This window comes from Passer domesticus, chromosome 2 (genome assembly GCF_036417665.1).
Source record: "Passer domesticus isolate bPasDom1 chromosome 2, bPasDom1.hap1, whole genome shotgun sequence".
In the NCBI taxonomy this organism is placed as follows: domain Eukaryota; kingdom Metazoa; phylum Chordata; class Aves; order Passeriformes; family Passeridae; genus Passer; species Passer domesticus.
Genome location: NC_087475.1, coordinates 85,069,086 through 85,085,920, shown reverse-complemented (window position 1 = coordinate 85,085,920; position 16,835 = coordinate 85,069,086). Strand labels below are relative to the sequence as shown.

The 16,835-nt window shown below is 34.8% G+C and overlaps 1 protein-coding gene across 3 annotated transcripts in view; it reads right to left on the bottom strand.

The window, feature by feature from the left end:
- Nucleotides 1-16,835, bottom strand: part of TENM4 (teneurin transmembrane protein 4) — a 1,559,611-nt gene that overhangs the window by 1,338,378 nt on the left and 204,398 nt on the right. For all 3 annotated transcript variants that reach the window (XM_064409696.1, XM_064409697.1, XM_064409701.1), the window contains exon 2: nucleotides 13,546-13,592. The gene's annotated coding sequence lies outside the window, so the exon portion shown is untranslated. The remainder of the gene's footprint in view (nucleotides 1-13,545; nucleotides 13,593-16,835) is intronic.

Here is a 16,835-nt window from a genome sequence, read left to right as displayed (position 1 = left end):
GAGGTAGCCACAGCCCTATTTTTGTCTGTGATTATGTAATTCCTCCACTGAATGCTCCTAAATCCTGTGAGTATTATCAGTGGTTTCATGATCATATAAAAGGAAACCACATGTCCCTAGAAAAACGCAAGAAAACAGGTGAGCACTTAAACTCTTAAGATGAAGCAGTCTCCATCACAATCATGTTTGCATTATTCATTGCTGATGCAGTGTCTGAAAATGCCTTGTAATATTGCATTAGGTGCACAAGACCCTGTAGAGATAGAAAACTATTATTATACTCCCTTTACAAATGGAAAATTGAATCAGAGGGAGATTAAGTTGGTTGTCCAACTGGATAAGAAAATTATGTGAAGTGAGGAATTTATGTGAAAGCATCAAATGGAAGTGAAGCAGCCAGTCTCTGAATTAGCTGGCACATTGTTGTCCAGTTCATTTGTTTTGTCACATAGTTTCTTCATATGAAGCGTCTAATAACTGTGATCAGAGAATCACAGAACCACACAAAGGTTTGGGTTGGAAGGAATATTAAATCCCTGACATGGCCAGGATTCCTTCCACTAGTCCAGGTTGCTCAAAAAGCTGTCCAACCTGGCCATAAATAGTTCTGGGAATGAGGAGGTGTTCAAGTACCGTGTTCTGTGGTGTTTGCATGGATGCTGAAAAATGGAATCCAAAGGAATTCCTGCTGGGAGACTAAGGAGGGAAAAAAAAAAAAAATACAGACGGATCAAAATAAAACAAAATATTCTAATTTCTGAAAGCATTTGACTTTGGGAAAAGATCTTTTCTTAAACACACTTTCTGACTTTTACTTACAGTTCCACTTGCATCAACTCTATTTGAATTTTTTTGTAAGGTTTCTATAAGTGTTTCAGAAAACCTGCTTTACTTCCATGTGTGCTTGGCAGAAAGGCAAAAAAAATCACTAATAGATTTTATCAAAACAGGCAACTGAAATTTTCCCAGTCATATCCATGAAGTCAAATATTGATTATTTGTGCACGTGATCTTTTCCTACTCTTAATGTAAAATATACCTATGATGTAAAACCTTACTTTTATACTGAAAGTAAGTTTAGAGTAGTCCAGTAAGTTTCTTGATTTTCTTATGCTAAGTTTTTAGGCTAAAGTAGTGTTTTTTCTTCCATATTGCAAGCAGAGCTGGAAGTAAAGACATGCCTGAGGGACACCTTGATGGGACCTGTGGTACTACATTCAGGATGAATAAAATACAGCTCACCCAAGCAATTGGTAAAATGTATCTATTATTACACAGCATATGGAATAATTGGAACATGTCGTATAAAATAAGACCTTGTTTTAAATACAAATCCTCTGGGCTACTCAGATTTACTTTGCCAAGAAATAACTAAGCATAATTATGTAAGAATTCTGGGCAACATTGCAGCAGTTAAATAACCAATTAATAATCTTAATATATTGATGTGTTGATTTCCAGAAATCTGACATTCCAAATATCTTCTCACAAGAGTTTTTTATATTACTTCTTTATTTCTCCTCTAATATTTTCATTCCTTTCTGCTACTAAATGTTTATTATGCTCTGAATTTTTTTGCTTCCCATGTCTTCCACTTAAAAACCTAATAATTAGGAACAATGAGATAAGGCTGAATTACATATTCTGCTTTAACAGATTTAACTATGAAAAAATCCAAATTTCAGTCAATAAAGAAAAACCTTTACTACATACAGAAGAGCTTTGACCACTCCCATATGACCTTGACAAACACAAAATCCTGCCTGTGGGAGACTTGAAAACCCCTCATTCCCAAATATTAGCATTTGAGGATTGACTGTAACAATTCTACAGAAAAGTCTTGGGGCACGAGCCAGCAAAGAAGAGCAGCAGCATCCTGGGTTTCAAGAGCAGGAGCAGATCCAGAAGATCAGGGGAAGGAATTATTCCCCCATAATTCGTACTTGTGACATTGTATCCACTTTTTGGCACTGGTTCATTTTTTCACTAAAGTCATATTTTCATATATGACATATTCCAATATATACCCCAAGGAATTATAAAAATCAGAGAAAAATCATTCATTTTGGACCTCACTAATCACTTTTTTGCAGAAATACTGATATAACCAGGCTATAAAAGTAGGGGTGGTAAATCAACTACAAAGATATTCAAGCAGAAGAATTTTCAAGGGACAGTGATTTATTTAGAGATTTCTAACTGAAAAGATACTTTTTGCAAGAAAATATGCCAAATACCCAGGAGGAAGCTTGATTTTGCATTGCAAAGCAGCCCTAACCAACCAACTTAAGTTCATATTGGGTCTTGGAAGCCTGCATTCTTCAATGTGTTTGATGTGGGTTCTTGGCAAAATAATTAAATCTGTGTTGAGGGGAAGCCTCATCTATTTTAGACTTCTACTGGGATCTGAAATCAGTAGGATATTTTTTTAATCCTTCTTTTTTTCATGCTGAGTAAACTTTTAACATATTTCTGAGTTTCACTACAAACACTTTTCGAGTGTACTTATTTCCTGTCACATCAGGTGATTATTAGAGGTACAACTTCTCTGCACAGACTGACTTCGCTTTTGCGCTATTTCAACATAAACCTGTATTTGCACCACTGCCACACACAGCAAGTCAGCTCCTCAGACCAACTTAAAGAGCCTGCAGTTCAGCATGCCTGAGAATCCACCGTAACAGGATGCTCCATTTCAAAGGAAGAGATGAAATCAGGGTTTTAAATACAAAATATGATGTGATGTGATATTCGACATGCAGCTTTGCTCCATTTTAACAATATTAGGGGCATGAATATTTCTGTTTGCTATTACTAAAGAGCCTTAAGTGCTGTTATAAGGATGTTTTTTTAAGAAATGTAAATAAAGTCTGTGCAAAGTCATGACAAACTAAAAAGACATACATTATGCTCTAAATTTACTCCAGTTAATACAATACAACATTTCAGGCTTACAGTTAAAATATGAGGAGAAATTTATTTGTTTATATGAAAACTTTTTTGGGGGGAGTACAAATATAAGTGGTTTTTAGAGGCATAGTTTTAGTATTTTTCCCACTTTCCCCCCCCACTTTGATTCTATATTCATTCCCCTCAGTCAAAACCTGATTTACTTCAGAATGAAGGCCACGGGCACTGGAATTTGTTTTTAATGACTGCCTCAAAAACAAAGATTGTGATATTCTGAGGGAATATTTTAAACAGTTACAGCAATGGGACCATAGAGAGACTCTTTAGAAAAAAACTTTCCGAAAAATTTTCATTTTACTACTTTGTTAAAGGCCAGGTTGGGGCACTATTTCCAGTTGATTCTATGGAAATCTTCTTCAGCACATTTGAATAAAACTTTCAGGGGTTTTATGACTAAGACAATTCATTCCAACAACAAAAATAAAAGTTGACAAGATAGTGATTCAAAAGTAAAAAGGAGTTGCAAGAAAAAAATATACAAAAATATAGATGTTTAAGGTAGTGATTCTCAATATTTGCCTTATCACAATGAATACATCACATCCATCAGATGCAAAGACAACTTCTTAGAAGTTGGATGAAATTTGTTTTTAATGGACTGGTTTTGCAGGCATGCATGTTTCTTGTCTATTGTGGTCTCTTAGGGACAGAAGTGTAATTTCATCTTCTTGTTTGCCCATAAAAGAAAATACTTTCCTTTGACCATCATACTTCATGTTAAAGTGTTCTATATTAGAAAATGTTTTTACGCAGCACTCCAAAAACCAAAAATTTTACAGAGACTATATTGCATAATTTTTTTTTGTTTATATAATCTTAAATTTTGCAAATATAAACTGCAGTGGATAGGGAGGTTGTTTTGAGGCTGGCACATTGTACAGAAACTTTTGGTTGCTGAGTATTTTGGAGTGGGCTTTTTTGTTTGATTTTGTTTTTTTGGGGGGTTTTCATGGGGTGTTGTTTGTGTTTTGTTTTGGTTTTTGGTTGTTGTTGTTATTGTTTGGTTTGGCTTGGCTTGGTTTTTTTGATGGGTTTTGGTTATTGGTAGGAGTTTTTTTTGAGATATTAGAAGAGTTTCTCAAAATATTGCTCCGCAGGAGTTAGCCATGCAGTTTCACACAGGTAATAGGAATAGGCATCAGCCAAGCAAGAATCCAATTTGTAAAAGCATTCACTTTATCACACCACCTTAGAAAGATGCTTTATGTAGTAACCACATGAACCATTCATAATAAATGACCCCAAGGGAAAAGTGATTAATCATATTTCAGTTGTTAGTTTAGCAAGGTGAAACACATTCCAGTGGAAGAAGATTGCCTTACTGATATGTATTTAAAGGCATGAATTCAGGGGCCCAATAAAATCTAGAGGTATGCCATTTATTTCAAGAAACTTCTTTGCTAAAGGAAGGGTGGGGAGACTTCTTTTTAAACCACAGTCAAACAAGTATTGGAAAAGAATGATCTCTTCTGACACATACATGGACATATCATATAGTTGATATATGAACAAGTGTAGGATCAATTTAAACAGATGGCACACAAAGCATTTCCTTTTTTGGTCTAATTCCCAAAGGAGAAAACAATTGACACACAAGTTATGCTACAACGTATTGTCACAGCCTGATTTGCATTTAGGTGAAATATTACACAGTACTGTTTTCTTGAAATGGGATGCTCTAACACAGTCTTAGTCTCAAAGATCTCCCCACCAATGTTTCTTAGGTTTCTGTTTGTTTCTCTCTTCTTACAAAAATGTAGTCAACTCCAATTTCAGCAGATGCTGCAAAGAGCCTTAGTCTTTCCCAGCAGCCTTTTGCAGCGGTTCATCACCACTCATCTTGTGCAATGGAAGCACAACATGAAACACAAATCTACTTGTGTATTTAATTTTAAGTAACTAATGAGACATGTAATATCTGTCTGCAACCAGGCCCTGTATTACGTGTAGCCACTGGAACTCTTCAGAATGAGATCTGAGCACTGTGACAGTCAACATGTTCAAGCTTCACTTGACACTGGATTCCCATCTCATATTTCTGGCAGTATCGTATAACTTCTGTTTTTATAGAGAGGAAGTGGTTAAGAGGGAACGGAATTGATTTTGTTTCTAATCTAGCATAAGCACAATGAATGACTAAGTAATACTCATAGGTACTAATACTCCATGAGAATATAAGTTTTATAGCAAATAGGCTTAATCTGTTGAGGTGAGTCCCTTACAAAGTTTCCATGAGCTTCTAAGAAAAATCACCTGCTAATTTTCTCTTGCAAGGGCTATAGAATAGCATTAATGGTCACTGACTGAAATAGGTAATATTCACTCAATTATCAGAGCCAGTTATCATAGAGATTTTTTAAATTTTCCCACTAACATCTCTTACCAATGTAAATCTGTTGGTTCAGTTTCTTTAAAAAATGAACAGTTTATACTGTTTTATTAGAAAGGAAGTATCACAATCCTCCTGGCCTTTATTTCTTTACAATCAATCATTTCTGTCTGCAAGGCCCTGCCCTCAAATCCTCTATACTGAGATACAATATTTCACTATTGTCTATTAAATAACTCCTTCTACATCCCCAACTCATTGGAATGCAATATGGTTTTCATTCTTAGCTTATACTTGTCTTGTTGCCTTATAGCATTATTGTGATTATTAATCCCTTCATCATGTAACAATAATACGTGACAAATCAGCCCTCTGTTACCAGTCTGGAATTGTTACTTGCTAAAGTGCTGCCTTTTACCTCTTATAGAAATCTTGCATTAAATTTTCTTCCAGTAAGATCCTTTAAATTGTTAATTTGACTGAGGAGTGATGCAAATGACCAATGAACAAGTTTTTCTGTTTTAATCCCAGTAATGAATCCTTTACCTGTAAGTAGGCAGCTTTTCTATTTTCAATATGTGTCTGTTTAAAATGTTACAAATACACAGGATGAGAATTGACTAGGTTGGGGTTTTTTCCCTTCTGCATTAAAGTACCTTTGAATGCACATAGATTATTATTATTTTTATCTTCGTTATCTCAGTGAAAGGGACAGATTGGTTTTGCACAAAGACATTAGCAAGGGGACTTTGAGATACCACCTCCATGATCTTAGTCAAATAAATTATTGTTACTCTAGGAAATGGTGGGGGTTTTTGTCCCTAGCTGAAAATGAGGACAGCATTCCACCCCTCCCTTCCCAAATTTTGTCAGATTTTCCTATTTAGACAAAGAGATCTTTGTCACCAACAGGTCATTATTATGTATTTTAGGCCTCTTATCTCTACTGGGACCCTTACTGATTGTCTAGATATAAATATATGGTGTTAAGAATACAAACTCATAGACAAAATGCTTCTCCACTTAAAATGCAGCATGTGAGAGTGAAATTGATACAGTTTTATTCTTACCTGTCTAGTGTCTGTACAAATTCTTGATTAAAACCAATTAATACAAATTATAATCTTGGATGCTTTTCATACCCTCCTAGCAAAGTCAGTTATCACAGAGATTCTTAAAATTTAACTAAAGAATGAATTTAAATAATTGTATAAATTATTCATATTGAAAGCTACTGGAAATAGGCTAAAGAACATCAAAAGAGCCATTTAAAAATCAGGTTAAACTTCTTGTCTTTTCTTTCAAGCTTAGTACCTTATTCAACTCACTAAAGAGATCAGAGATAAGATTGTAAAACATTAGAACAGATTGCCACATGAAGTGGTAGCAATTCCATTCCTGGAATTGTTCAAAAAAAGTGTGGATATGGAGAACATGCTTTAATAGTGAACATGTTGGTGGTACTGGTTTGATGCTTGGACTTGATGATCTTAAAGGTCTTTTCCAATCTTAATGATTCTATGATTCCACTTAAAAAAAAATAAAAATCAAAGGCAAAACCTCAAGAGAGGTTAAAAAGACCTTCCACCAGTTAGTGGAAGGAACCACTAACTGGTCAGCCTTACTCCCTGGAAAAGCCATGGAGGTCAGTCCTGGAACACATTTCAGTGTATGTGAAGGAGGAGGTGATCAGGAACAGTCAGCATAGATTTGTGAAAGATAAGTCAGAGTTGATCCAACAATTGCCTTCTATGGCAAAAAAGTCTGGATCTCTGGCTAAGGAGAGAGCACTGCCTGTCATCTACCTTGTCTTCAGCAAGGTTTTTGGACCTCCTCAGGGACTTTCAAAATTCTTTCTGAGCAACTTTGTTTCAATTCAGGTTTGACCATGAAGTAATATGATTACCTCTATCTGGAGCTCCTAAAAATGAATTAGAGCATGGTATGTTCCCCTCCAGGTACTAGTATATTTTCTGCAGTTTAAGAGGGATTTTATGTCACTAGACAGTGAGCAATGCTCATTCTGGACTTTGTAATTATAGCTCCTCTTGTGCATGGCTACCAATGGACCAGGATTTCTGGGTTACTTTTATAGCACGGACAATATTCAGAGATCTGGTCTAAATCAAAAATCACAGGGTGGAGAAAGACCATAGCGGAAGACCTAAAAATAAGCCACCAAAAAAAAAACCTCTTTCCCAGATTTATTTCCATATTAGAGGTGTAATACTAGGCACCAAACAACTTTAAACACAGATAAAATATAACTATTACTGCAAATATGTTATTGTGGCTCTTTTAAACAGACATAAAAGAAGTTGTGAAAAAAATGTTGTGAAAAAACTCACAACATAAAATCAAAATAGCTTGTGGGTCTATCATTTCAATGTAGCTTTGTTCTTTCATAGCACAGGACAAATTAAAGCAGATTAGGATTTGTCATCACAAACACTGTATGAGCTGCACCACAATTACCTTGTTACTCGAGCATCTCAAGGCTTGTTGCTGCCTTAGGCAACATCCCTCGTGCTGTGTCATTGTGCCTTATCATAAATTATACTCATTAACTGTGCATGAATAATGGTGACTTGTAGACGATTTCAAATTTGATTTAAAACCTTACTGTGTGGAAGCCTACCTCCTATTGGATATCCAAAAGCCATCCATAATAAAATTGTTTACTTTTCAGTTTGTGGTTGTTCCTAATTCTGTTGCCTGTTTTACAAATCTTTCCCCAGTGTATTAGAGAGATAAGTCATGAAGCTTCCTGGTTGTGCAACTGAAAGTGAAACGGCATGAAAGGCAGCAGCAGCTGGGACTAGGATTTAGGAGTTTTGAGCATCTTCTGGTCTCTATCCTATTAATCTCAGGCAAGTAATTTTTTCTCCGAGTTCCCACTGGTTGTCTCCTCTGGAGAACTTATTACTTAATGAGATACTAAGACCCTACATTCAAATAGGATTTCCGTAATACAATATTCTCTATTCCTAATTTAGATTTCCTAAGCAATCTGCTGAGAAGGGGGGGGATGAAAAGAAAAATATAAATTGCCATACAAAAACAACTCACCACAAAAAACCACCCCAAGGGCCAACCAGGACTTCCAAGCACAAGGGAAATCACTTTGCACTTTCTCGCAAAGAGTTGTCTTATCTTGGCAATTCGCATATATTGATCAACTTCAGAAGAGATTAGACAAATACTGTGTAGTTTTTCTGAACCTCAGCATGCATGTAGAGTACTGAATACAGAATAGCAACTTGAATTTTAATGTTCTCTGAATTGTCTTCTCAGCATGCTAAATTCCCATTTCAAATTAAATATATATAAAGCAAACAGGAGAGTTTACTTAGCTGTTTATAATGTCTCTGGACTAGATCCTAAACTTATAAATATTATTTGCATTTACATTTTAGGGTTTTTGCAGAAAAGGAAGGCATTTTTAAAACACACTGCAAACTTAACTTTTTTTAAATGACAATGGATTCTGGACAAATATTAATCACTCAGACAGAGAACTTTTCTGATGTCACAATATTTAGAAAGACCAGAGCTTTCTTTCGAAATCCCCAATCTTTCAGGTTATCTAGAGAGAAGCAGGGAAATCATGATTTAGATTTGAGGAGCATTTACCTCAAATATCATACTCATCTCCCTTGTCAAAATAAGGTGCAAAGGGCCTATCTTGGGCCCTTATGATGACTTCATCCCTAGAAAGCTGGGACAGAGACACTTCCTCAAAGAGCTCTGCTCCCAAAAATGACTATGATGTTTTAGTAGACCATCACATTATCCAAATGCAGCATGCATCTGTACATCAACTATCATTGCTTCTTTGAAATTAGTGCAATAAGTGCACCAGATAAAGCTGTTATTGTCTCTTTTACAAAATGTCTTATTCCACTTTGCACTGTAAACAATATTTCATGTATATTGATCAATAGACTTGCTCACTGATGATTTTCATGGATGAGACTCAGCATTCATCAGCCACACTTTTTAGGTCAGACACTCCTAACAACTACTCTTTTTCCACTAGTGTCTATAGATGTAACAAAGAAGCAGCAGGATATAAAATCTATTTCTGCCACCAACATAGATTTACAAACACACACACAGCACTGAACCTGTCTCTTCTGAGTTGCTTACTGATTTATTATACTTTTCTTCCCGAATGCACGGTGTAGGGTTTATAAAGCCATCTTGAGAATCAGAAAGTTGTATGTTATAATATTGACTTGATAATTCTTCAATGTTGCTTTTTTTAGCAGGTTAAAATAATGTATGATTATCATCCCTCATCTAGTTTCATCACCAGGTGCTTGCAGATATATCAGAAAATCATTTCATGCCACTTATAAATAAAATCTATGCATGTATGTCTTATTTTTGGAAATAGCACATTCTCCTGGAAAAAGCATTTCAAAGCTGCTTGTGATAACTATTTTGATATCTAGGTTATAGAGAATGGGAGTAGTATTCACTGTGTTTATAAGGAAAGTGGAATCAGATTCTACCTAAAGATGTACAGTGGAAGAGGAATAGGCAATATCAACAAGGTAAAGCACAGAAATTTCAATTAACTATGAGAAAAAAACAGTTCATAATTAGAGTGATGAAACACTGGAAAAGGTTGCCCAGGTTGGTTGTACTGTCTCCATCCCTGAAGGTAAGCAAAACGCAATCAAACTTGTATTTGAAGATGGTCTGAGCTAAGTACAGCTTTGGAACAGATGATCTCCAGAAGTTTCTGCCCATCAGATTTTTTTTTTTTTTAATTGAGTGCCTGAGTTACTGTTTACTCATTTGGGAATTATCTACTCTAAAATGTTATTATTTTGAATTGTTAGCAATGAAACTGCTCAAGGCTTTCACCAAAGGGACAAAAACTGAACTAAAGATTGGCAAATGTTAATGAGAGACAGAGATGTAGAATATACTTTAGTGGACAAAACAATTTAAAAACAGAGAGAACACTGGACCTGGATGGTCGAAGGTTAATACAGGAAAACCAGGACTCATCATGATCACAAAAGTAGTTCCCTCTATTTCTGAAAAATATCACAGAAAGCTATAAAATCCTAAGTCTCACAGTAAAAACAAATTTTAGTGTTTTCTTGATATGCAAACATTTTCTAATCTTTTACATTTAAATTCTATCAGTGATGTTTTGAAAACTTTTATTTTACTTTTTCACATTGCATATGGCGAATTACTACAGTATGATATCAAAACATGCCTTTCAGTTGTTAAGTCATCTGAAGAAAACACAGTCACTGACCCTTTACACAAAATGAGGAAATAATTATAATTCTTGCACATCAATTTGTTTTGAGACAATACACAAGTTTCTGTTCCAACATGAACTTACAAATGCCTTAAAAAAGGTGAACAAAACTAATAATGTCCAAATAGAAAATGAGAAACAGAAGCATTTATGAATATACTGATGTGCTTAAAAACAACAGATGACCACAACAGGTTTAGGAGCAGTTCTAGTTGAAGTATTCAGAATTAATCTATTTAACTAAATTCCAGTATGGAGTGAGAGACAACTCCAGTGTCATTCATTGTCCTCTGGAGATGTTTTTTCACTAGTACAAGCTAGTAGCTCAAACTAGCTAAGAAAAGAGCTTACTCCTCACTTAGGATTTCTATGCTAGTTAAAATGAATCCAGGATTAATTTATCATATGGAATAGCCTTTTTCTGCTTCAAGAACTGATATGAGCAGTTGCATACAGCAAGTCTGCAAAAATTAATGAGATAAAATCTAAAATGGTTACCTAGTTACACCACAATTATTGCAGAGCTCTACAATAATTTTTATCAAAATTATACGATTAAAACTATTTGAGCAGAACTGTAACAGAAGTGTTTGAAACAGTAAGGGCTAGAATCAGGCTCTAACCCTTTATCTAAATCCAATCCTGTGGGTACATCTCCATCACTTAAACAGTGACCAATGGCTGCTTGTTACTACTGAGGCCAAGGTGCACAGCATACTTTTCCATGCAGCTGATTATTTTCTGTGGTAACACAGGATAATTTCAACCATGCTTCCAGGTTAGAGTAGCCTGTGGTTTATGATATTCTTCAGAACATGGTGGATGTTTGTTGGAAGCACACAATGAATGACAAAGTATATGACGCAGTCTAGTCCCTTTCCAGGATCTTCGCAGATGGATCATAAAATCTAATTTGGCAAGGAGAGGTTGTAGAACCAGGACAATGCTCTGCCACAGATTTCTCTAAGTTATGCTGGATGAAAACAGTGTTAGGGGAGGTCTGTAGCATCTAGTTTTGGACACCTTCTTAATCAGGTCCTAAAAGTTGTTCAACAAGAGTAAGGTGTAATGTTCTTACATAAACATCACTTTTTTCAAAGGAACTTTCTTATTCTGACAATAATTTCTGTTCCTTCCTAAAGTCTTTCATAAGTTGTTTTCCAGCTTCTTCATACATAGGTACCACAGCTGCACTGGGACCCAGAACCTGCCTATAAAGTGAAGGTAAACACAGTGCAGTCTGGAGAGGCAGAGAACAAGCCAATAACACTATATTTATTCGCTGCTTGATTTGATTTCTGGTCAGTGGTGTGATTTCCCCAAAATGAACTGTGACATTTCCTACAGCTGCCTCCTCAGCATAGAAAATAGGACTCTGCTCACCTGGGACTGCCACAAGGGAAAATGCTTGCCAGCTCTAGGTCTGTACACAGTGTAAGACAAAAAATTCTATTCAACTCTGTGATACAGCTCAATCATAATGATTGCTTTTATAAAAACAGAAAGACAACATATAAAAGTACATGGGGAGGACTAATTCTTGTTAACATCTAATATTTTCATATAAAAATAATCTTTCCTCAAAATGAGTTTAAGATTGCAATCTACTTCTGTAGAGATGCAAAACTTAATGGAAAAAATAAAATTAGCATCTTTCTGATGGCATTTCTCTGTGCATTAGTAGAGATGTCTGTTTTACTTTCCTTTTCACCTTAGTGTATTTTTTAACATGTATGTAATTTTATTCTGTTTATTTTGTTGACTTCTTCACCAATCATTTCACTACTAAATGAGCTCTAAAATAGTCAGTAAAACAATAAAATTTCAAATAAAAATGCTCCCAATTGTGGCAATTTAATAGAACTAGATCCAAGTTTTTTGTAAAACATGTTGCATCTCTTTTGCATCTATAAAATCCTTTTACTAGAGAGTACATTTTTCACAGTAAAATCACATATCTCTTTTTGATGCAAATATTTTATCAAGAATTCATAGGCAAGCTGATTTGGTGGATTCTCCTTAGAAAGCATGTTTAATTTTTTTTTTTTAATTAATGCCTTGAAATGACGGATACCTCAAATTATAGGTACAAGAGCATCTTAAAGTAACTAGTGCTGTACCATGGAATAGTAACATACTGTATTTTATATTCACCTGCAGAAATAATTGGGTTCATATATTTGTGGACTCTCATTTATTATTAGATATGTTATTAGCTAAGTGTTTTAAAGGCTGCTTATGTCAAATAATAAAATATCAGTTTGATGGTCTATTTTTAATTACATCAACATACAACATGAGAGTAAGAACTGTATGGAGATAATGGCTAAATCCCTCAGGGCTAACTCCACTTGAAAAATTTTTATTGGAGATAATACAAATAGTTTGAGTATAACAAATAACTACATTAGCACTCAGGAACTTTTTTTGTGTCAACTTTAAAGCAGAATGACCCAGTCACCACAGAAGTTGATAGAAGCTTTCCTTTGACTGGGATAGAAGAGAAGAGAACCTGCTTCTGAAAAACACCCTGATACCTTGACAACTTCTCCAAAACACATCAGACTTTATATTCTATGTATTTATCATACCATTGAAATCACATATACTTCTGCCACCAGAGAGCAGGAGTTTTAGGAATGACAGATGAATTGCACCACTGAGAAAAGTTGTTGCCTAATCTCCGTGTTCAGAGACTTCGTTGGTTGACTTAAAACCAAGTTTTGTTGCAAAAGAAAATGGTAAAAGCTGAATCACTTTCCTTCAATATGAATACTCATTTGCAATGGAAAATATTTGGTTTTGAAACCCTAATTGAAAGTTCTACCTGTATTACAAAAAATCAAATAATTGTTTGAATTAAACTGCATGCCACAATGGTCTTAACAATGCAAGAAGAACATTCAAACAAAATAAGTTGCAAATATAAACTATAATAACTTAAACCAAAAGGACTCACCAATGTGTCAGTAATATTTTCATGCCAGACTTAACAGCAGCTGGGGCCTGGGGTAAAGAGAAAGCAAAAAGATTTGTCTCAGTTGCTTTGTACAGCAATGCAGGAGTCAGAAGAAGGTGCCAGTGAATCAGATGCCTCTGGTCACTGGAGTCACCTCCAACAAATCAGTGCAGCTTCTCAAGTTCTCTTGATGTGATGGCACAGGTTTACACCACAAGAGCATCTGAGAGCAAGTAAAAGTGCAGAAATTCATGCTTTTGTAGTATTGCATTTTCTCTACATGCCTTTACAGAACAATACAATACAATACAGGCTGGAATTTTTTAAACTATTAGAAAACTACACAAAATTATTATTTTAATATTTCTATGAAATAGTATCATGACAATTGGCAAATTTCCTAAAATCACACAACACAGCAAGTCAGATATCTTGAACAAATTTCTACTGTTTAGCTTTTATTTATCAGGCAAATTGAACAAGAAGATATTAAAAATGGTTAAAACTTTTTTGGTCTTGTTCTTGTGAAATGAAAGTCACTGAATTCATACAAAAGTTTATAAAAGAGTGGCTGTAAGAGTTGAAAACACAAGTCCTGGTTTTGAGAACAATAAACAATACCTAAACTGTAGGTTCTTTAGGAAAGAAATATTTTATTTCAGATAGAATTTTGCCATAAATAAGGAGACAGGATACACTAAAAGTATTATAATATATTCAGTGATAAGAAAACATGAAATCAAGATTTTTACCTCTTTTCTGAAATATGGCATATTTGGTTACAATTCAATTCTGACCAATAAAAATATATATTTTTAGTAACCCAGTAAGACATTCCTAGCCTATACAGTAATGTGAAAGTACCGAGTTTATTCTCTTTTCATGTAATTATTAAAATAAGATTCCATTAATTTAGTGGGCATTAGTGCATTAGTAGTGCTCAAACTGAAGACAGAATCTAGCCATTTCCCTGTTTTTTCAGATGATCTTTTCAAAAACTGATCAACTTCACCAAAACTGATGTGTCCAACGAGAAATTACAGCTAAATTCAACATGGTTGTAAGCTGCACTGAAATATTTAAATTAACTGGAACAAATTTAATGAGAGCAGTGAAGACAGTAAATGTTATTGGACTAAAATGCCAATTACTTATAAACACAATGGACAAAAAAATTCTTCAAACCCATTATTTCAGAGTATAAAGGCTTTTATATGAGAAGATGAAATATTCTACATACAGGGGTTTAAGAAACTGTCACTAAAGCCACTATGATATTTTAAATAGAGACAACAGCAAAAAATGGCAGTCTACAGAATGTAATCTCAGCTCTGTTTTCCTTTAATACCACTCACTGCATCAGACCTGTAGTCTCTGTAGAGAGGCTTAATACTTTATCTGAAGAAATCCCACTCAGTCTCCTTTACAAGCAGATAATGACAGGAAGCATTCCTAACAGCATTACTCATTTACAAACACTAGTAAGTATTATGGGATTTTATTCCAACATCATTTTATGCTTCTGTGGTTCAGAACTTTAATGAATTAGATTGCATTTGTAGTAGGAGGCTCTGTGGGATAAGAATGTCAAATAAATATCTACTTAAACTGTCTGTTTTCAAGCTTTTTACAGATCCTTTGCTTCAAACAAGCTGATCACATCATAAAAAAAGCCAGATAAACATAACAAATCTGTGTAAATAATTTTGGGGTTTCCCAGTTCCATATCAACCTTAGAGCTAAATTTTATTTAATTATTGTTAGTGATGGCTTATTCTTATCAGGATCAGTTACAACAAATTTAAGGATATCAGTCTGAGGAGTTCAATATGTTTCTGTTTTGTTTATTCCTGATATCCATTATGTTTTTGATTTCAAAGCTGCTCTGAAGATACATCTGCTCAAGAGATGGTTGTGGATGTGTGTCATTATTAGTCTGAATTTTTCTGCAACTCACACTAAGCAATTCTCTCAATATTTACCTCCACCACACAGCTATTTAGAATGAAAACTGCTACTTATTTTCAGCATGGCTAACCACACATTGCAAATAATGGGATAGGAATAGAATCAAACAGAGGGAAGAACCATCAAATATAACAGAACAGCTGTGAATGAAGACGATTCAACCTACACAAAAATTAAGAAAAATAAATGGTTTGAATGATTTGGATTAATTTATTGCCCTCTACAACTTCCTGAAAGGTGGCAGTGTCAAGATGGGAGTCAGCTTCTTCTCCCAAGCAACTAGGACAAGGGGTCCCAAGTTGCACCAGGATAGGTTCAGGCTGGATATAAGGGAAAATTTCTTCACTGAAAAGAGTGGTCAAGTTTGGAATAGGCTGCCCAAGGGAATGGTGGAGTCACCATCCCTGGAAGAGTTCTTAAAAGGAGAGGATGTGGTACTTTGTGGTATGTTTTAGAGAATATGGTTGTATTCAGCTGAAGGTTAGACTGGATCTTGTAGATCTTATTGAACCCTAATGATTCTATTCTAGCTGGCTTATGTTGTGAAATATTTCCCAAAAAGCATGGAGTATTCAAAAGTAGGGCAAAAAAAAAGCCATATAAGGTTTTATGGAACAGTGCTGTTACCCAAGAAGCAGTTAAATGTCCAGACAGCATTTTCTGTCTCTGACTCTTTTGAACTATTATGAACATAATTGAGGTGAAAAAAAAAAGTAGAAATTCTTTTGAGTGGCAAATTAGCTTCCACTGTCAGATTGTAAAGAATCTATTTAGGTGAGTGTACAGTAAGCCCAGGAAAAGAATGTCTTCTGAAGTACCTCTTGATTGTTTTTATAATTAAATGTAACTCAGAGAAAAGAAGATGTGAATTGTCACCTCACCTTTTCACTTCTGTATTGCATTCTTTATCCTCTCATATATTGATAGGTGTGATTTGCATCCTGTCTATTCATACATAAAAGCTTTACTGAGATATCAAAAAAAAAAAATTTGTCACCTCTTTTATGTCCTTCTGCAAGAATAAATACTGATGTTTCACCAGGAATGTTGGAAAACATGTTCTCCTCTTAAATTAACAATTACCAAAACAGTCTATGTTAAAGCTAAAGAAGATTTAATTTACATAATGATGGCACACAAATTGCTTAGATAAAATAGTAGCCACATTAAAAATGTGTTATGAAGAAGGTGAAAATAGAGAAAGTTGCACTTGAACCATTGCAATGATGAAGAAAAAGCCAGCTGGCAGGAGTGACCACCCTTAGTATAACAAATTACAAAGGATATTTTAGAGGCATCTACCACATGCGAGGGTCTGTTGA